We start from the raw sequence: 22,824 nt of genomic DNA on the forward strand, positions 1-22,824 counted from the left end.
AATAATTAGAAACCATCCCTAAGGAACCCCAGACATTGGAAATATTAGTCAAAGACATTAAATCAACTATCTTAAATATGCTTAATAAGCTGAAGGAAATCATAGACAAAGAACTAAAGGAAACCACACAAAAAAATTTATGAACAAATAGGGAATGGCAAAAAAGAGATCAAAATTATGAAAAGGAACAAAATAGAAACCCTAGAGCTGAAAAATACAATAAATAAAAAATAAAATAATAAATTCACTACAGGAGCCAAAAGGATTTGAGCTGGCAGAAGAAATATCAAAAAACTTTGAATATAAGGCACTCAAAATTATTCAGTCAGGTAAAGAAAGAAAAAAAAAAAGGAGATATGAACCGAGCCTATGAGCCTGGGGGACACTACTGAGAATACCAACAGTATGCACAAGAGGAGTTCCAGGAGGAGACAGAAAGGGACAAAAAATTTTTGAAAAAATAATGGCTGAAAACTTCCTAAATTTGATGAAAGATTTGAATACATACATCCAAGAGGCCTAAGGAACTTCAAGCAAGATAAACTCAAAGAGATGTGTAGAACTGAGACACATTATGGGGCGCCTGGGTGGCTCAGTCGGTTAAGCGGCCAACTTCGGCTCAGGTCATGATCTCGCAGTCGTGAGTTCGAGCCCCGCGTCGGGCTCTGTGCTGACAGCTCAGAGCCTGGAGCCTGTTTCAGATTCTGTGTCTCCCTCTCTCTGACCCTCCCCGGTTCATGCTCTGTCTCTCTCTGTCTCAAAAATAAATAAACATTAAAAAAAAAAATTAAAAAAAAAAAAGAACTGAGACACATTATAATCCAATTGTCAAAACACACAAAAAAAGACAATCTTAGAAGCAACAAGTGACAAGTAACTTGTCACATACAAGGAATACTCAGCAAGATTAACAGCTGATTTCTAATCAGAAATCACGTAGGCCATGGCACATGGGTGGCTCAGTTGGTTGGGATCAGGTCATGATCCCAGACTCATGGGACTGAGCTCTGCATCAGGCTCTACACTGAGCATGGAGCTTGCTTAAGATTGTCTCTCTCTCCCTCTGTCCCTCTCCCTGCTCATAGTCTCGCTCTTTACTAAAACAAAAAAATAAAAACAAAAAAAGCACCTCCTGTTTTAAAAAAGAAAAAAGAAATCATGGAGGCCAAAGGGCATATTCAGTTCCAAAAGGAAAAAACAACCTCTCAACGAAGAATTCTTTCTTAGATGAACTATCAAGAATGAAGGAGAAATTAAAACATTTCCAGATAAATAAAAACTGAAGGAGTTCATTACTAGTAGACTTGCTTCACAAGAATTGCTAAAGTGAATCTATTGGACTGAAATGAGAGAACACCAGACAAGAACTCAAAGTCATATGAGAAATAGAGAACACTGATAAAAGTAGTGACTAAGAGGGGGCGCCTGGGTGGCGCAGTCGGTTAAGCGTCCGACTTCAGCCAGGTCACGATCTCGCGGTCTGTGAGTTCGAGCCCCGCGTCAGGCTCTGGGCTGATGGCTTGGAGCCTGGAGCCTGTTTCCGATTCTGTGTCTCCCTCTCTCTCTGCCCCTCCCCCGTTCATGCTCTGTCTCTCTCTGTCCCAAAAATAAATAAAAAACGTTGAAAAAAAAAATTAAAAAAAAAAAAAAAAAAAAAAAAGTAGTGACTAAGAAAAAAAATTTTTTTGATAAAAATTAAAAAAAGTAGTGACTATGCAGGTAAATATAAAAACCAGTATTACCGCAGGTTTGGTTTGTAATTCCTCTATTTTCAACTACAATTTAAAAGGCAAATGTATAAAACAGTAATTATAAATCTATGCTAAGGGGCACACGATGTATAGGAATGTGATCTGGGACAATAACAATATAAAGGGAGAAGGACAAAACTGTATAGGAGCACAGTGTTTGTATACTATTGAAACTAAATTGGTGTTATTCAAACTAGGATGTTACAAGTTCAAAATGTTAATTATATTTCACAAGGGAACTACTACTACAATAACTGAAATATATACATACAAGGAAAAAAGGGAATCAAAGCGATACACTATAAAATAATCTAATAAATAAAAAATGTAGGAATTGAACAAAAAAAAGCACACACACAAAAATGGCAGAACTAAGTCCTTCTTTACCAACAATTTCTTTAAATGTAAATGGATTAAACAGTCCAATTAAAACAAAGATTGGTAGAATGGATTTTTTAAATGATTGATCTACATGCTATTTACAGGAAATTCACTTTAGATTGAAAGACACAAAAGAATTGAAAGTAAAAGAATGGTGATACGGGCTGAACTGTCACCCCTTCAAATTCACACATAGAGGTCCTAACCCCTAGTACCTCAGAATGTGACTATGTCTGCAGACAGGGCTTTGAAAGGTGAATATGTTAAAATGAATACATTAAAAGGGCCATCTGAGTGGGCCCTAATCCAATCTGGCTGGTGTCCTTATAAGAAGGGGATATTTAGAAGAGAGCTTGGTGGCTCAGTCGGTTAAGCATCTGACTTTAGCTCACATCATGACCTTCTGGTTGGTGAGTTACAGACAGGTGTCAGCTCTGCGCTGACAGTGTGGAACCTGCTTCAGATTCTCTGTCTCTCTCTCTCTTTCTGCCCCTCCCCTCCCTCTCAAAACTAAACATTAAAAAAATAGCAGGGAGTATGTAGAGACACAAGGGACACGTGCACACACAGGGATGACCATGTGAAGGGGCAGCAAGAGGGCAGCCGTTTGCTAGCCCAAGAGAGGGGCCTCAGTGTTAACCAACCTAGTCACACCTTGATCTTGGACTTATATCCTCCAGAACTATGAAAAAATAAATGTCTGCTGTTTAAGTCACCAAGCCTATGGTATTTTGTTATGGTGGCCCTAGCAAACTAATATATCAATAACCTAACTGTATACACTGAGGAACTAGAAAGAAAAGCAAGCAACCCAAAGCTAGCATAAGGAAGAAATAACAAAGATTACATGAGGGAGAAACAGAGAATAAAAAACAACAGAGGAAATTAATGAAACCAAAATTTATTCTCAGATAAATATCGATGAAATTGACAAACCTTTACTAGATTAAGAAAAAGAGAGACTCAAATTTTCAAAACCAGAAATTAAAATAGGATATTACTAGCTATTTTACAGAAATACTATGAACAATTATATGCAACAAATTGGATAAGTCTACATGAAATGGGAAAATTCCTAGAAAAATACAAACAAAACTAACTCAAGGAAAAATAGAAAATTATAAAAAGGCTATTAACAAGTAAGGAGAATGAATCATTAATCCTACCAACAAAGAAAAATACAGAACAAATGGTTTCAAAGGTGAATTCTACAAAACATTTAAAAAATAGTCATCAATTCTGCTTAAACTTTTCCAAAACATTGAAGAAGGAATGCATTCTATGAGGTCACTAAGACACTGGAAGAAAGAAAACTATAAGGGTGCCTGGGTGGTTCAGTGGGTTAAGTGTTCTACTCTTGGTTTCAGTTCAGGTCATGATCTGGGGATAGAGCCCCATCATCTGTGGGATAGAGCCCCATGTCAGGCTCTCCTGGGATTCTCTCTTTCCTCTCTCTCTGCACCCCCTCGTCACTCTCTCTCTCTCTCTCTCTCTCAAAATAAATAAATATTGGGGGAAAAAAGGAAAACAATAGGCTAAAGTCCTTATGAATATAAATGCAAAAATCCTCAACAAAATATGAACACACAAGTTCAACAGCATATTATAAAGATTATATACCATGACTATGCAGAATTTATCCCAGGAATACAAAGTTGTTTCACCATATGAAAATCAACCAATGTAATATACCACATTAATAGAACAAAGGAAAACAAAACACATGATAATCCAAATTGATGCAGAAATAGCACTTGATAAAACCCAACACCTTTTCATGACTAAAAAAACCAATAAACTAGTAATAGAAAGAAACCTCAGCATTATAAAGGCCATATATGAAAAACGCATAGGTAACATACTCAAGGGTAAAAGCCAAAGTTTTTCCTCTAAGATCAGGAACAAGAAAGAGATGTTTGCTTTTACCACTTCTATTTAACATAGTATTGGAAGTTCTAGCCAAAGCAATTAAACAAGATAAAGAAATAAAAGGAAGCCAAATTGGAAGAGAACAAAAAAATTATTTCTTTCAGTAGATGATATGATTTTATATATAGAAAACCATAAAGAATCTACACACAAAAAATAGCTTAGAGCAACAAAGTCAACAAAGTCACTGGATACAAAATCAACACGCGAACATCAGTTACATTTCTATACACTAGCAATGAACAATCTGAAAGGGAAATTTTTAAAAATCTCACTTGTACTAGCATAAAAAATATTTAGTAATGAATTAAACTAAGGAGGCATAAAAAATTGTGCACTAAAAACTACAAGACATTCTTGCAATAAATTAAAGAAAACACAAATAAATGGAAAGATATTTACGTTCATGGGTTGGAAGACTTAATAATGCTAAGAGGAGAACTGTTATGGATGGAATGTTTCCCCAAAATTCATATGTTGAAGCTCTAACCTTCAATATACTATATTTGGAGATAGGTCCTTTGTGGAAGTAATTAAAGTTAAGTGACATAATAAAAATAAGTCCTGTGGGGTGCCTGGGTGGCTCAGTTGGTTAAGCGCCTGACTTTGGCTCAGGTCATGATCTCATGGTTTGTGGGTCTGAGCCCCATGTTGGGCTCTGTGCTGACAGCTCAGAGCCAGAAGCCTGCTTTGAATTCTGTGTCTCCCTCTCTTCCCCTCCCCTGCTTGCACTCTGTCTCTCTCTCTCAAAAATAAATAAACATTAAAAAATTTAAAAAATAAAAATAATAAGGCCTGATCCAATAGGATCAGTGTCCTTATAAGAAGAGACACCAGAAAACTCATTCTCTCCACACACACACTAAGGAAAGGCCAAGTGAGGACACAGTGAAAAGCTGTCATCTATAAGTTAGGAAAAAATCTTTTACCAGAAACTGAACTTGCTTGATCATTACCTTGATCATGGACTTCTAACTTCCCAAACTATGAGAAAATAAATTCCTATTGCTTAAACCACCCATTTTGTGGTATTTTGTGATAGCAGCCCAAGCAGATTAATAAACAGTGCTCCTAAAAGCAGTCTATAGATTTGAAGCAATCCCTATCGAATCCCAGTGTCATATTTTGCAGAAGTACAAAAACCCATCCTAAAATTTATGTGGAATTACAAGGAACCCTCAATAGTTGAAACAATCTTGAGGAAGATCAAAGTTGGAAAAGTCTCACACTTCCTGATTTCAAAACTTACTTCAAATCTATGTTAATCAAAACACTGTTACTAGCGTAAGGATAAACACATTGACTAATGGAATTGAATGAATAGCCCCAAAATGAACCCTCCCATATATGGTGAATTGATTTTTGACAAGAGTTCCAAGATCATTCAATAGGTAAAGAACAGTCACATCAACAAATAGTACTAAGGACACTGGATATCCACATGCAATGCGATGACATTGATCCCTTACCTTATACCATATACAAAAATTAACTCAAAATGAATCAGACCTAAACAAAAGACCTAAAACTTTAAAACTCTTAGAAGAAGTCATAAGGGAAAATCTTCATGATTTTGGAATTGGCAATTTCTTAAATATGACACTAAAAGCACAGGCAGCAAAAGAAAAATATAAGTATATTTGACTTCATTAAAACTTATTAAAAACTTTTATGCATCAAATGACACTTTCAAGAGAATGGAAATATAACACAAGGAAGAAATATTTACAAATCATGTGTCTTATGAGGGTTTAATATGAAGAATATCTAACTCTATATTTATCTATCTCTATTTCTATATTTATATATATTTATTATATATATTTATATTTATATATAGATACATAGAAAGATATATCTCCTACAACTCGACCACAACAACAAAAAAGAAAACAATTCAAAAATGAGGAAAGGACTTGAAAAGACAATTCTCGAAAAAAGATGTACAAATGTCCAATAGACACGTGAAAAGTTGCTCAATGACCCTAACCATTAGGGAATGCAAGTCTAAACCACAATGAGATACTGTTTCATGGCCTCTAGGACGAATATGAAGAAGAAGGAGGACGACGTGGATGAGGAAAGGGAGGGAGGGAGGGAAAGAAGAAAGGAAGGAAAGAGGAAATAACAAGTGTTGGCAAGCATGTAGAGAAATTGGAACACTCTTTCATTGCTGGTGGGAATGTAAAATGCTATAGCTGCCGTGGGAAAGTTTGGCAATTTCTCAAAAAGATCGTATGAACAAATAGTTTCACTCCTCGACATATACCCCAAAGAACCAAAAACAAATACTCAAACAAATACATCTGTGTTCGTAGCAGCATTACTCACAGCAGCCAAAAAGTGAAAAAAATCCAAGTTTCCCTCAACAGATAAGTGGATAAACAAAATGTGGTGTGTGTATATATTTTGTGCGTATATATATGCATATGAACGTTACTCAGTCATCATAAAGAGGAATTAAGTTCTGATCCATGCTACAACATTGATGAGCCTTGAAAGCATAAAGTAATATAAAATTAATATGAAATTATGAAAACCCAAGTGAAATAAACCAGATGCAAAGGTAAAAATATTGTATTATTCCACTTATATGAAGTACCTAAAGCAGGTCGATTGATGGAGACATAAATTAGATTAGAAGTCACCAAGACCTGGTTGGGGGATGGGAGAGGGGGGCCATTGCCTAATGGTTACAGAATTTTTCTGTTGGGAGTAATAAAAGTTCTAGAACGAGTGGTGACACAACATTGGTTAAATGTTACACAACATTGCGAATGTACCCAATGCCACTGAATTGTATAAAGATGGCTAAAATAATATATTTTATGTTATATTTTCCCACTGAAAGAAAAAAAAAACAACAACGGGCTTTGTTTCCTCATGTAACTGAAAAGTTCAGTTACAGAAAGTTAGTTTCAGATAAGGCTACACCCAGGAGCATCACGGATAGGTCTTTCTCCTCTTCTTTGTGCTTTCTTCTGCATCAGCTTTCCTCTGAAGTTTCCTTACACGTGGAGGCTCCCAACATTCCTAATCATCATTGTACTTATTGAGCAATCTCAGGAGGAAGAAGGTACCTCTTTCCTCCTAAATTGGCTGGCTTAATTGCCCACGCCTAGAGCCCAAGAGGAAGGAATGGACCAACTCCATTCTAAACATAACGAGTATGGGTAGGAGAAGGTGTCTCCCCAGAGAACATCTGAAAACATAGGAGAGGAAGCTATACAGGCAAAGCCTCAAATGCCCACTGCAAGCTCCAGCCCTTCAACAAGAGCTGCTGGCCCCCAGGAGCCTGGATATTCCTCACCTTTTCAAAAAAAATTTTTTTTAACCTACTTTTTCCCTGATGTAGAAGTTAGCCAACCCTCAAGTGATAATACCAGAAGAAGAAAGATGAGAGTCCTAAATGACCCATTTAGTGGATGATCAAATGCCTATGTCAATTAGAATTTATTAAGCTGCAAATCTGTTGCAAACTGCCTTCATTTAAAAGACAATTTATTGGCTCTCAACTCTGAAAAGTTCAGGAGTGGTTCAGCTTTCAGCTGGGCTTGATTAAGAGTCCTAAACAACAACAACGGAGCTTGCTTTCTCTTCTCAGGGCCCTGCCTTTTACTGCATCTACATCATTCTCAGGTGTCTGGGAGCTCCAGAGTCCCAACTTCTAGGGTCAGGCGGGGACCTCTGCCTGCTCTGAGTAAGAAAGAGAAGCATCAGTCTCCCAATTTTCCCAGCAAAAGCCTCAGGGCATCTCATTCTCTCTGAACTAGGTCACATGCCCGGTCCTGAACCAATCATGGGGCTGAAAAACAGCAAAAGCTGGACTGACGCCCAGCCCCACATGCCCCCAAAACTCAGGCACCGGTACCAAAAGAGGAGGGAGGGATGCTGGGTGACCAAAAATCAAGCAAATGTCTGTGACACCTTGTGTACTCACAGGAGTTTGGTAAAGATGGTTAGTTGGGTCATTTAGTTGGCAAATTGGGACTTTAGGCTTGATGGCTGTGCACCCCCCTTCCACTGCCTACCTCAGGCCCTGAGGTTTCTCTGAGCCTTTCTGACTCAGAAGGGTACCAGTATGAGGGGAGAGAGAAGCTACGATGGGACTGGGGAGATTTGTGGTCCTATTTAATTCTATCATTTTACCAGCAAAGGACAGGGTGGGGTGAGCCTGTTGGTCAAGGTCTCTGCCTTAACCATAGCCAGAGCCCCTTCTCCAAGAATCTGCTTCTTTCATACCTGCTGAGTGACGCCCACCCCTGTGTTAGACCTGGTTTTCTGAGAAGCAGATGCCCGAACAAGACCAACATGTACAAAATTTATAAGAGAAACACCTGTGAGGGAAAATGGGGAGGGGGGCCATAAGTTGTAAGAACTTTGGCCCATAGTGTAGGTCTCGAGGCCAAGTGAAGGAAGAAAGGAAATTTGGGGAGAAGCATCTAAGATTGCAATGCAGTTCTAAGGAAAGTTCAACAAGGCTGGTTTGAGGAGCCTTCATGCTGAAGATGGCCATCAAAGGAGTCCTCTGCCTCCCAGGAACAGGCCTGACTTAGTATACCCACCATGCCCAGTGATAAGATGGGAAGCATGGCCTTTGCAGTGGCTTTCAAGCATATCAGCTGGGCTTTGGTCATTAAATTCCTCTGGTCAAAGACCTGGCTGCCACACTCCACTGCCCAGTTTCTGTGGGGTAGATGTCTCAACTGACTGTACTGCTTGGCTGTCTCTGTCAGACTGGAATCCTGAAGCCTGAGACCAGAGATTATACACTTAGAGATCTGCAGGGGACAGACCCTCTTACATAATTGAGCAAAGGGGGCTGGAGGGGCTAGCAGACTAGAGATCCAGTTCACCCAAGGGACCTACTGCTACTTAGCTCCAGCCGACTCATGGGATTCAGGCCCAGGAGAAGCCAGATTTCTGGACTTCTTTGTGAAATCACCCAATGTGAAAATATCAGCAACTAATTCAATTTTAAGAAATAAAACAAAACTGTGTGCTAGCCAAAAACACAGCTCTCAGTTGTTTATGAGAGGCCCATGTTGAGGGTAAGCTAGAGTGCTGGGGCCAGAGGTGCTGAGACAGGCCTGCAGAGAGTGGAGAGTGATACAAAGGCACGGAAGGCTTCGGGGATGCTGGGCCATGAGGCTGAAAGCAGGTCCCCCAAGAGGATCAGCTGCTCTTGACTCAGCCCAGTACCACTCTGGGGACAGCAGGTGACCTGCTGGCCTGCAGCAATCTGAGAAGACCCTGGTTCCTTTCAACCTTCTTACGTGCATTTAAGTAGGTCTCTCATAGCGAAAAACACTCACATACCTGAATTCAAAGCTATGCTATTATATATTGTGCTGTATATTGTGTATGGTAGTATATTGTGCTGTAAAGCTACAGGAATCCCAACAATGTGATAATAGCAAAGAGATAGACACACATCAATGGGGCAAATAGAGAGCCCGGAAATAGTCAAGTACAAATATAAGCAACTGAGTTTTTACAAAGGTGCAAAGGCAGTTCAGTGGAGAAAGAATAGTTTCTCTAATAAATGATGCTAGAACAATTAGATGTTTATTTGCAAAAAAAAAAAAAAGCTCTATTCATACCTCATATTTTGCACAAAATTAACTCATAATAGATCACAGACTTAAATGCAAAATACAAACCTATAAAACTTCTAGAAGGAAACATAAGAAAAAAAATCCGTGTGACCTTGATTTTGGCAATGAAAAAATTGGTGGATTGTACTTTATCAAAGTTAAAAACATTTGCAAAATATACTGTTAAGAGGTTGAGAAAAAAACAAACTACAGACTGGGAGAAAATATTTGCAAACAATATGTCTGAAAAAGGACTTGTATCTAGAGTATATAAAGAATTCTTAAAACTCAACAATAAGAAAACAGCCCAATTTAAAAATGGGCAAAAGATCTGGACATTTCACCAAAGATATACAGATGGCAAATAAGCATATAAAAAGATGCTCAACATAATTTGTCAATGGGGAAATGCAAATTAAAATAACAACGAGACACTACTATATACCTGTTAGAATGGCTACCATCCAAACAAGAGACAACACCAACTGCTGGCTAAGCTATGGAGCAAAGGAACTCTCTCTTATTGCTGGTGAGAATGTAAAATGGTGCAGCCCCTCTGGAAGACAGTTTGGTACTTTTGCACAAAATTAAACATAGACTTACCATACAACCCAGCAATCATATTCCCAGACATCCCCCAGCAGATCTAAAAATCTACGTTGACATAAAAACCTGCCTGCAAATGTTGATACATTTGCCAATATGCGTGGGTTTGGTTAGACAATATCATGCAAATCAAGGACAGCCTGTTTTGGGCTTATTACTTCCTGTTTTGGGGCCTCACTTTCCTCTAACAAGGGAAGTGACCTGAGGATTCCTGAGGTGTATCCTACCCTGCTGTTGAGGGACTCAGGAATCTACAGATGTCCCCAGGTGAAGCCCAAATATCACCTTGACCCAGCTTCACGCTTCCGGTTGCCAGATTTCACAAATAAAAGTATAGAACACTCAGTAAAATTTGAATTTCAGATAACAATACATAATTTTCTAGTGTGGCCATGTACCATTTGGAACACACGTGTACTAAAAACAAATTCACTGTTTACCTGAAATTCAACTCTAACTGGGCCTCCTGTACTTTATCTGGCAATCCTATTAACACACCCAGCCTTGGGAGCCTCCCTGCTGCATAAGAGGATTCACTTTCATGTGCCCAAAGAGGGAAATGGGAGTTGGGGGGTGTGGGGGGGACAAGAACCAAAAGGACAAAAGGAAGCTGGGTGAGGGGGAGGGGGTGAAATTGGAAGCCATCTCCTGAAGCTAACCCTTGCTCAAGCCTTAGGTTTGGTCTACAGTAATGGTTCTCAACCTTGGCTGAACACTGGGAGCCCCAAAGAATATTAATGCTTGGATCTGGCCTGGGCGTTGGGAATTTTTTAAGCTCCCCTGCTGATTCTGCCCGACGATCAAGGGAGCCATTTTCTTGCTGCCAACAAACCACCCAAACGTAGTGGCATAAGGCACAGTTCTGGAGGGAGGCAGGGTCAGCTGGGCAGCTCTCAGGACGTCAGCGGAGTGGCCAGCTGGAATGCCTGCCTGGGGCCCCGGCTTCCTTACAGCATGGTGGCCAGCTTCCGAAGGGGAGCCAGGTGGGAGTTTTACTGCCTTATCTCGTCCGGCTCCAGAAGTCACTGAGCATCACTTCAGCCTCATCCGCTTCATCACTAACAAGTCACTGAGGCCAGCGCACACGCTAGAGATGGGCAATTAGACTCCGTCTCTTGATGGGACAAATGTCAAAGAACTTGTGGTCGCTTGTTATATCCCCCAAACGTACCATTTGAAAAAGCGGTCTCTGGGATTCATTCCCTATTCTACACTCTCCCAGGCCCAGCTGCCATCACTGCTCACTTAGCAAAGTCTGGTGGCCTTTTCAGGGTCATCTTCTTACCTCCCATTTCCCACCCCATCTACCCCACCCCTTGCAACTGGAGTCTCAAGCTCACAACCCTCACAACCGTTCATGGCAACCCATACTCGGCAGGCCTGGGAGGCCCCACACAGGCCAGCCTTTGTGTCTCTTGTCCTCTCCACCTCCTCAAGCTCTGAGGCAGAGCCAGTCTTACCCACCAGCCCATGCTCTCCCCAGCCATGCATTGCTCACCTCCCAAATCACAGGCATGCATCCCCTTTGCCAGGAACAGCCCCACCCTCACCGTTTGCTCCCTCCCTCAGGACATTTTTCAGACCCTCTTCTAGGAAATCTTCTCTGAGCACCCAAGAGTGGGTTAAACACAGCACCCTAGATTTCCCTTAACTACATGCAGATCCTTTCACAAATTTTCTCTTAACCTGATACTGAAGTGCAACGTTCCTGCGGAAAAATGCATAAATCCTATGCATAGCTTGATGAATTTTCATGAAGTCAGCATACCTGCGTAACCAGTTCCCAGATCAAGAAAATAGAACATTTCTAGAACCACAGAGGGTGAATTTCCTGCATCCCACTTTGGGAACCGGAGGCCCGACCCTCCCACCTCCACCCCTGGGACATCCAGGGATTGGCCCTTGACCAGCTCTGCTAAGCACACTCTGTCCTAGGCACTGAGATTGTGTGAGCCAGGCTGGGGCCCTGTCTTCAGAGTCACGGCCACACCTGCCTGCCCTTAGTCTCCTGTCCTCCCACAGACCTCCCCTTCCTCTTGCTTGGAGAGACAGAAAGCACCCATAGTTCTTGTAGCTATAAGCCCCCGTCCTTGAAGGAAGAAATGTTTTGGTTAATAATTTTTCATGTGTGTAAGTCCTGTCTTTGCTTTCCACTTGGATTGTAAATTCCTTTGGACAAGGAGGATTTCTTCCCTTTCTCATGAATCCAGCACTTGGCACATAGCAGGGACTCGAGCAAGGCTGGGCATGGTTTAATGGCAAGAGGGGGCTCTCTGGAACCAGAGGACCCTGGGGCAAGTCTCAGGCCCTGCACTCGCAGTGGGACTTGGGTGGTCCTGTGGCATCTTTAGTTTGAGCTCTGCATCTATGAAGTGGCCTGAGGCTTATACTGATCACCAGCCCTGCAGTCCTCAAGGCCTCTGTGAGACTCGGATGGGTTAAGGGTATAAAAGTCCTGAAGAAACACTGGCTTTCCCATACTCCACTCATGGCAGCCACACCGTCCCCATCAGACCAGCTTCTGCCCCCAAAGACCCACAAGTAGATAGGTGACAAGCAGAAGTCAGGGCCAGCTTCATGGAGCATGTGATGGTCCCACAGGCACTCCGAAGGGCCCTCGACCGGACTTATGCTCCATTGTCACCATCTTCAAATTCTTAATTTTTGAACAAGGGGTCCTGCATTTTCATTTTGCAGTGAGTCCCACAAGTTATATAGGCAGCTCTGATGAAAATACCATATGAACTGACATGACACTGGATGGGAGAAGGGAGACCCAGGGGCACATACTGTGTAAGTCCGTTTGGATGAAGTTTAAACATAGGTAACACTCATCTAAAGGGTTAGCAGGGCTGAGTGGGGAGGGAGCGGGATGGGGGACAGTGAACAGAAGGAATGCCACTCCAGCGTGGCTCACACAGACACAAGCCTGGCCAGCAGCCACTGCTGCCTCTGCCCGAGAGAGCAAGCATGGGAGCATCTAGCCGCCCCATCAGTGCCTGCGTCACTAACTCACTGTTCCAGGACAAAGTCCGGTTGTCCCAGGACTGGGAGAGGGAGGCCTTGGCCCCTCTGGTTCCCACAGTGAGAGGGAGGATATTCGCCAGGAGGAAATCAATGCCATTGGGACCAGGGAGTGGACGCTTGGTGGCTATAATATGGCAAAAATGTGCTACAACACACACATTTCTTTACAGAGCCGGTACGTGGAACAATAGCAAGAAGCTCCCAACCTGGCAAGTGACTTTGCCTCTGCTTGTGGAGAAACGAGCAGAGTCATGACAGAACACCCAAACGGCTGCACAAGCGTGGCCAAAATAAAGCGCTCACGTGGAGCCCCAGCAGAGGAGAAGCCATAACACAAGTCAGCTTCAACTCACCCAACGCACAGGCTGAACCCCCTCAGGGGCGTGACGTCCTGGGCAGAAAGACCATGTTAACATCAGGAGGGTGATTTTCAAGGAGCCCGGCAGAGAGCTGGAGGGTCGCCCAGAAAGAATACCCACCTGTGACACAGAGAGGGCTCTAGAATTTGGCAGACATGAGGATTCCGGTTCTGTGTCCCGGGCAGGGACATGTCACCAGGCCTCCCCCAGCATCCCCAGGACACAACACATCCCTAGGCTCTCGTCCTGCCTCAGCTCCAGTCCCCGCTGACATGACTGTCTGCTGAGAAGTGCGTGGCGAGGGACCACGGTGTTTGTGGAGCAGAGCTAGCCGCCTCTGTTCCTTGGGCTGAGCCAAAAGGACTCCATTTGCCCTCACTGCCCCCTCTTCCCACTGCTAGGCAGGGTTATACTGGCCCAGCTATGGGGCATGTTTGTGAAGATGTGGAAATGCTTGATTCCCTCATGGAAGAGTTTCCTGCTCTGGGTGGAGCACAGCCACTGAACAGAGTGGAGCTAGGTGCTCCCACATATGCAGTTAGCCCTGCAAAGTTACTTGGCAGAGGACGTGGATATAGAGAATGGTAAAGGATGGAGCCGTGAATGCAGTCTCCCGCCTGAGGGTGAGTGGACCCCGATAGCAGAGACCAGGAAAGAAAGTTTGATCTAAGGTGGGTTGCACGGGCTGGCCCTGGGGCCATGCACTGAGGAGCTGAGAGGAGGGCCATTCTTTGGGGGCATTCCCAGCAGGAAACAGAGACCAGAGAGGCAAGAAGCCACCCAGCTGGCTGGCTGAAAGTGGCCCGAAGCTAGAAAGGAGTAAGCATAGACCCAAACGCCTTCTCCTCGTGCCCGGTTAGGGCTTGTGACAGGGAGCCTAGGCTTATAAAGGACAACAGAGCAATTTTTCCAAAAATCCAGAGCAATTTTAGATGTATCTGTCTTTACTTAAAACCATGTTTCCTGAATTTAATTCACATTCCAATGTCATCATTTTTTCTGCCATATCCATTTGCCACCTGTACTAATATTTACTTGATATTTTTATCTAACTCAGCTCATATTTTTAATGTAAAGATTTAATTTAGCAATAATATCCATGAAATCATGAGCTTATGCACTGGTTATGTATGTTTTTACCCAATCCCACAGTAAAAGCATATAACCTCTCAGATAAAAAATGTATTAAATTGTTGAAGAAAGAAAAGTCATATAGAATATATAGAGTAGGAATCCATTTATAGAAATCAGGAACAGCCCAAACTGAAGTAAGTAGATCCCCATCTGGCTGAGGTAATGTTCAGGAGCCATCCCCAAGAGACACAAGATTCAGGAGCGCGTTCACCAAGATGGGGATTGGAAGAGAGGTGGGGACAAGCCATTGTGTTCTCTCTCAAGCACGATGGTGGCTACACAGTTCTTCATACCCTTCATATCTATTAGAAGTGACGATTTCATGGGGCGCTTGGGTGGCTCAGTCGGTTAAACATCCGACTTCGGCTCAGGTCATGATCTCACGGCTCGTGGGTTCAAGCCCCACGTCGGGCTCTGTGCTGACAGCTCGGAGCCTGGAGCCTGCTTCCGATTCTGTGTCTCGCTCTCTCTCTGCCCCTCCCCTGTTCGTGCTGTCTCTCTCTCTCTGTCTCTTAGAAATGAATAAACATTAAAAAAAATAATAAAAAAAAAGAAGTGGCGACTTTAGATATTCAGTATTTAGGAAGAAGGAGCAAAAAGAAACATTACTGCTGCAATGGTAGTCGTTAAGCAAAAGGCGAAACAAAATGACAAAAACTGCCTTCCTGTGGAGCACATAAAATCATCTCTTTTTCACTGCGCGTGGAAAGGCCTGGTCTGAAGGGTAAGACCCACCTGTACGACACTCATCCACCTGCAAAGTGTCTCTTGGGACACCGCTGAGTTTTCTGCACTGAGGCTTCCCGTGCTGGGCAGGGTGAACAGCAGGGACGAGGTACATGCCCCGAGGCAGCAGGGAACCCACACAGCATCAAGGTACGGGGGGGGGGGGGGGGGGGGGGGGGGGGGGGGGGGGGGGGGGGGAAGCTGTGCGCAGCCCTGGGAACCAGAGGGGTTTCCAGAGGAGGCCGGTTGTTTCCCAGCTCTGTTCTCCTCTCTAGAGGGAGCTGAGGTCCCCGGGCCTCAAGCAAGTGTTGCAATTCCACGCGAACACGCCTGTGGTCGCTAGCGCCCTGATTCCTAGGGTGGGGCGTATTTCTTTGCAGGGTCTTGCCCCCCACCCCCGCTTGGGCCTCTCCTGGCAGCAAGGCACTGAATAGAGCTGCCGTAGGGGGCTTGTCGTGAGAACCTCAGGCCTTTTATTGGTGGGGCTACAACATCTCCGGCCAGATCTTTTTAGCCCCCTTAGTAACCCATTCCTCAGCAAACGGTGAGTCCGAGAACGAATCAGGACCACAGATGTTAGTGTTTTGATGGCCTTTAGTTCTGAGGGGGCCCAGACATCACAATGGGGGCCCTTGTAACTGCCAGGGTTGCGGAGAAGGGAGCTCGCCCCAAAGGGTCCTTTCTTTTCCAGAGAAATGAGGCTATCCATGTATGCCAGGGTTTGGTATGTGTATGTGTGTGCTTGTGGATATGTTTCATCTGAACTGTTTTATCCAAAGCAGGTTAGGCTCTTTGAAGGCACAGAAGGCATACATTGATGTTGATATTTACCAAAGAATAAATGAATGAGTGGGAAGCATGTATTACCTTTAACTCCACAGGTGCCCATCTCCTACTCTAAGACCAGAGCGTTAGTGATACCCTGGAATCAGACAGACCTGGGATCTACCCCCTCGGTAGCTGTGGGACCTTGCGGAAGTTACTAAACCTTTCTGAGCCTCACTTTCCTGATATGGAAAATGGGGTGATAGCAATTACACCCATCTCAGGGAGTGGATGTGAGGATTAAATGAGGTGATGCATGTAAAGAGCTTAAGATACGACCTGGCACAGCAGAATCATTTGATTATTCAGTAGATGATGATGCTGAAGAAGATGTTGACAATAGTGTAAGTTGTTCCTGGTCCTTTGTCTCATCCATCTCTGTTTTTCCATGGAGCAGCATTCTCAAATATATTGGTCTCAGACACTTCACATGCTTAAAAATACCGAGGATACCAAAGACCTTTTGTTTTTGTTGATTTATTTTGGTTGGTTGGTTGTATTATATTGGTTGTTTGATATTTACTATAAATTGAAACAGAGAATTTATATAAGCTTATTAATTCACTTAAAAGCAACAATTATAAACCCATATTACGTTAGCATAAATAAAATATTCTTATTAAAAACTAGCTTTTTAAATTTACGGTTTTCCAGCTTTGCGAGTCTCTGTCATGTCTGGCTTAAAAGCAGACGATTGGATTCTCAGATCTATTTCTGCCTTCAATCTTCTTCCATCTGCTGTTTCTGTTGAAGAATATGAAGAAAATCTAGACTCACAAGGATATGTAATTGCAAAAGGGAGACGTATTTTAATAGCTTTTTCAGATAATTGTGGATAATCTTTGATAATATACCAAAACTCAGTAAGTGGTAATTTCTTTTTTTTTTTTTAATGTTTATTTATTTTGAGAGAGACAGAGAGAGCACGAGCAGGGGAGGGGCAGAGAGAGAGAGGGAAAACATCCCAAGTAGGCTCCACACTACCACCTCAGAACCCGGTGTGGGACTCATGAACCATGACATCATGACCTAAGCTGCAATCAAGAGTTGGACACTTGGGGCACCTGGGTGGCTCAGGCGGTTAAGTGTCTGACTTTGGCTCAGGTGATGATCTCACAGTCTGTGAGTCCGAGCCCCACGTTGGACTCTGCCAACAGCTCAGAGCTTGGAGCCTGCTTCGGATTCTGTGTCTCCCTCTCTATCTGCCTCTCCCCAGCTTGTGCTTTCTCTCTCTCTCTCTCTCTCTCTCTCTGTCTCTCAATAATAAATAAATAAACTTAAACAAATGTTTTTAAAAATTATTTAAAAAAATAAAAGAGTCGGACGCTTAACTGACTAAGCCACCCATGTGCCCCAGTGGTAATTTCTTAAGGAAACTTACAATGTGGAATCTGGAAACATACTGGTATACTTTTTACACTCTTTTTCATTAAACTTCTTTAGTTTACCTTGTGCTGTGCATTTAAAATGGATTTATTTGCAGACAGCATATAGTTAGGTCTTGCTTTTTTATCCAATCTGACAATCTCTATCTTTTAGTAAACATATTTAGATCATTTGTATCTAATGTAATTATTTATATAATTGGGTTTAAATCCACCATCCACTTATTTTGTATTTATTCCGTTTGTTCTTTGTTCTTCTTTTTTCTCCTCTCTTTTTTTTTTTTTTCTGCCAACTCTTGGCTTGAGTATTTTCTATTATACCTTTCTTTATTACTGATCATTTATGCTTCTTCTTAAAATTTCATTTAATCATTTCCCTAATGCTTACATATCCATCTTCAAGTAAAGCAGTCCTCTCCTCAAATATATATGCTATATTCCTTTTGCCTAAAAAACTTTCTTTCACTTGTCTTCCGATGAAGGTTTGCTGGTAACACATTGTCTCAGCTTCCGTTTGTCTGAAAAAGTCTTTTTATTAAAATAAACTAAAAATATTGAAGATTTTCACTGGGTATCAAACAGCCGATTCTGTTATCGCTTCTCAGCCTTTTGGCTAAGATCAAGTGTAAAAAGCCGATTCTGTTGATAGTTTTAAATCTTGAGGGTGGGTCATTTTTCTGGCATTTTTATATGCCTCATAAATTTTAAAATGATGCTGAACATCTTGCACAGGATAGTGGAGGCTGAAGAAACAGCAAGTAGGCCTGGAACTGAGTCCCCCTCCTCTGCTTGGCCATTAACGTGGGCAGCTGAGGCAACTGAGTCAGAAGTCCATCTGGGTTTGGGGCGCCTGGGTGGCTCAGTCAGTTAAGAGTCTGACTCTTGATTTCAGTTCAGGTCATGATCTGACACTTTATGACATTGAGCCCTGTGTCGGGCTCTGCGCTGACAGAGCAGAGTCTGCTCGACACTCTCTCTCTCCCTCTCTCTCTGCCCCTTTCCCACGGGTGCTTTCTCTGTCTCTCTCAAAATAAATCAATGAACTTAAAAAAAAAAAAAAGAAGTCAATCTGGGTTCGGTTTTTGTCATTGCTATGGTTTGTGTCGGTGTAACACCAGGTTCAGATTCCTAAGCACTAACTTGTGCTTGGGGTTGGGAAGGTCTGTGGCCTCACCCTCAGTTTGTGGCCTTCCCTGTGTACCCACACATCAGAAGCGCTCCCCACACTCTGATCCTTGACTGCCATTGTGATTTGATACATGCCGTGTCCTGGAATCTCCGAGAGAGAGCTTTTTCAGTGAACCATTCCCTCCTCCCTATGACAGCTTAGGGTTTTGTTCCATTCAGAGTCTGGAAGAAGGGTCTGGAAAGTGTTTCATGCCTTTTCTGCAAGAATGGCCAATCCTATCCTCCAGGCCTGCACCACCAAACGCAGCTTTCTCTACCAGAGACAGTGCTCTGTCCCTAGACCTCATAAACACGTACTGGAGGTCTCTAGAAAGTCCCCTTGAGTCTATAGGGCCCAGGGCTCTATATTCTTACATAAGTCCACACTGAGGCTCTAAAATTTGCTAACAACAACATGTGAGTTCTTTTTCCCCCTTGCATAGTACATGGAGCTACTGGTGTTCACCTCCCGTCTCTGTAGGTTCTTGTCTTTACCTAGATTTCAAGCTACTTTGCTGTCCTGCAACCTCAGCTCTCTGATAAATCAAGAACATTCTTTAAAAAAAAAAAAAAAAAAAAAAGCATATATATTTTTTAGTTTTAAAAAAAAAAATTTTTTTTGAAAGAGAATGCTTGCATACACATGTGCTTGAGCAGGGGAGGGGCAGAGAGACAGGGAGGCAGAGGATCCAAAGTGGGCTCTGTGCTGATGGCAGAGAACCTGATGCGGGGCTCAAACTCACAAACTGTGAGATCATGACCTGAACCAAAGTCGGGAACTTACTGACTGAGCCACCCAGGCACCCTGAAGCATATATATTTTTAAATATTTATTTTGAGAGAGAGAAAGAGCATAAGCAGGGGAGGGGCAGAGAGATTGAGAGAGAGAGACAGAGAGAGAGAGAGAGAGAGAGACAGAGAGAGAGAATCCCAAGCAGGCTTTGTGTTGTCAGTGCACAGCACGATGGACGCAGGGCCCAATCTCACAAACTGTGAGACCATGACCTGAGCCAAAATCAAGAGCTGGAGACTTAACTGAGCCACCCAGGCTTAACTGAGCCACCCAGATGCTCAACTGAGCCACCCAAGGTGCCCCAGATCAAAGCACATTCTTGATTTGGTAGTGTACCTGGCTTTTTCTTGCTGTTAGAGTGGGAACAACGCTATTCCTCACTCTACATGCCGAGTGAAAAAGAACTGCTGTGTAATATCCATCGTGCACTTTGAACGGATTTCGTAACACCGCACACTGGTCATTTGGAAAACGTTGGCTCATTAAGTTATTTAGAGCTTCTGAATGTCGAAGTGACTCTACGCTATCAAAAATCAAATTTTTAAATCTCACCGCTGATCTCATCAGAAAAGTCTCTACCTGTTGAGAAGCTGTCAAGCTCATGGTGGTAGAGTTTTTCCATAAGTCTAATATTTAACTTGAAATCCTGAATTTTATCATCGGCCACACAAACACCAGTTGTTTTCTTTGATGTGACAGGCTTATTTTATTCATTTTGCAGAAAATGTCTGCCAAACATCCAGGTCTGTGTAACCATAGTTTTATGTGTCGGGCTTTCTTTGAAGTGAAAATGATGTTCCATGAAAAAAACAAAACCAAAAACAAAAAGCAGCTGGTTCAGCTCACCACGTAAACACCTGCACAGCACTCACCTGGAGACCGTCACCCGGGTGGCAGGACTGCTCTGTATGTGCTCTGCATTTGTCACACAAAATCTTTAAAAGATGAGTCCCCAGTGACCGCCGTTTACTAACAAAGATTGTTACTGCTTCATCAAGGACTTTCTTGAGTAGAAGTGGATTTTTAGTTGGTGTGGTGGTGGTTATGAGCTAGCGGCGTGAAGGACACGATGACCGCTGGCAGTGTGGTGAGTGGCCGGGTGTCCCCAGCTTTACTCATACTGTTCCTGCACCCATCGGCGTAAGTGTCAAAAGAGTGTAAAAGGCAAACCACATCTTAGTATTACCATAAATCATCGTAAGTTGCAAAACAGTTTTGACCCTGTAGACTGCTTGAAAGTATCTCAGGGATCCCTGGGGGACCACGCTTTGAGAATCGTATCGGTAGAACTTGGCACGGTGCCTGGCACAGAGTAGGAACTCAGTAGATAATTGTTGAATAAACAAATGAATAATGCTATTCCCAGTTGAATGCAGGTCAGGTGACTGCACAGATAGCGTCTGCAAGTTTTTCCCCAGACCCTTTTCGTGTTCATGTACCTCACGACTCCTCCTCCCAGCTGCCTCCAGCTGAGGTGGGAACATGGCCCAGGCCTGGCTACTTATCCTCACTCCTGCCCTGTGCAGCATCAGAGAACAGTAACTGGGAGGCAGACTGCAGACCAGCCAAGCTGGGGGTTCCCACCTCCGGTGGATCATCAGAATCACCTGAGGAGATTTTTTTTTTTTTCTAAGGAGGCTCCATGCCCGTGTGGGGCTTGAACTCACGACCCTGAGATAAAGCATCGCATGCTCCACTGACTGAGCCAGCCAGGCGTCCTGATTTTTTTTTTTTTTTCTTGTGGAACATTTCAAACCAATAAAGCAGAACAGCATAAGGAACTCCACATCATCACCCAGCTTCAACGATAACTCAGGCTAGTTTTGTTTCATCTGTACCCCCACCTACTGCTTACCCACCTAGTTATTTCGAAACAAATCCCTACATTATGTCATTCCACCTGTACCTATTTCCTCATGTATCTCAAAGGGATAAAGACTTTTTCTAAAAATATAACCGGAACATCATCACATGTAAGGAAAAATGGTTATACTCATTCCTTTTTTTTTTTTTAACTTTTTTTTTAACATTTATTTTTGAGAGACAGAGAGAGAGCGCATGAGCAGGGGGGAGGGGCAGAGAGAGACGGAGGCACAGAATCCGAAGCAGGCTCCAGGCTCTGAGCTGTCAGCACAGAGCCCGACGCGGGGCTCAAACCCACGAACTATGAGACCATGACCTGAGCCGAAGTTGGACGCTTAACTGACTGAGCCATCCAGGCATCCCATAATCATTCCTTTTTTAAAATCGTGGTAAGAACCTTTAACATGGTAAGAATGTTTAATAAGAACGTTTAACACTAACAGATTTTTTAAGTGCACAATATAGTATTGTTAACTGTGGACACAGTGTTACACAGCAGCTCTCTAGAACCGTAATCGGCTTACGTAATTGAAGCTTTATACCTGTTGAATGGCAACTTCCCATGTCCTCCTCCCTCCAGCCCCTACTCCCACTCATATGAATGGGATCATGCAGTATTTGTCCTTCTGTGCCTGGCTTGTTTCACTTCACATAATGTCCTCAAGGTCCATCCAGTTGTGAATGGCAGGATTTCCTTCTTTTTTAAAAGCTGAATATTTCAAATAAATAAACTTAAGAAGAAAGGGTGTGGAGTGGCTCAGTCAGTTAAGCATCTGACTCGATTTCAGCTCAGGTCATGATCTCACGGTTTCTGGCATGGAGACCGGTATGGGGCTCCTCACTGACAGTGCCTAAACTGCTTGGGATTCTCTTTCTCTCCCTCTCTCTCTGCCTCTGCCCCACTCGTGCACGTGGGCTCTATCTCTCAAAATAAACTTAAAAAAATAAATCTGAAAGGTGCCTGGGTGGCTCAGTCAGTTAAGCGTCCGACTTCAGCTCAGGTCATGATCTCATGATACATGGGTTCTAGCCCTGCGTGGGGCTCTGTGCTGACAGCTCAGAGCCTAGAGCCTGCTTCAGATTCTGTGTCTCCCTCACTCTCTGCCCCTACCCCGTTCACTTTTTTTTTCAAAAAAATAAAAAATAAAAAATAAATAAAAGCTGAATATTCCATTGCATGTGTATTTCTTTATTCCTTTATCCATAGATAGACACTTAGGTTGTTTACACATCTTGGCTATCGTGAATAACGCTGCAATGAACATGAGACCACAGATACCT

The 22,824-nt window shown here is 42.9% G+C and overlaps 1 protein-coding gene across 2 annotated transcripts in view; it reads right to left on the reverse strand.

Annotated features, from left to right (window-relative positions):
• Window positions 1-13,764, reverse strand: part of URI1 (URI1 prefoldin like chaperone) — a 125,149-nt gene extending 111,385 nt beyond the window's left edge. For both annotated transcript variants that reach the window (XM_042917597.1, XM_042917598.1), the window contains exon 1: window positions 13,645-13,764. The gene's annotated coding sequence lies outside the window, so the exon portion shown is untranslated. The remainder of the gene's footprint in view (window positions 1-13,644) is intronic.
• Between the last annotated feature and the right edge of the window lie 9,060 nt (window positions 13,765-22,824).

The sequence above is a fragment of the Panthera leo genome, chromosome E2 (genome assembly GCF_018350215.1).
Source record: "Panthera leo isolate Ple1 chromosome E2, P.leo_Ple1_pat1.1, whole genome shotgun sequence".
NCBI classification, from domain to species: Eukaryota; Metazoa; Chordata; class Mammalia; order Carnivora; family Felidae; genus Panthera; species Panthera leo.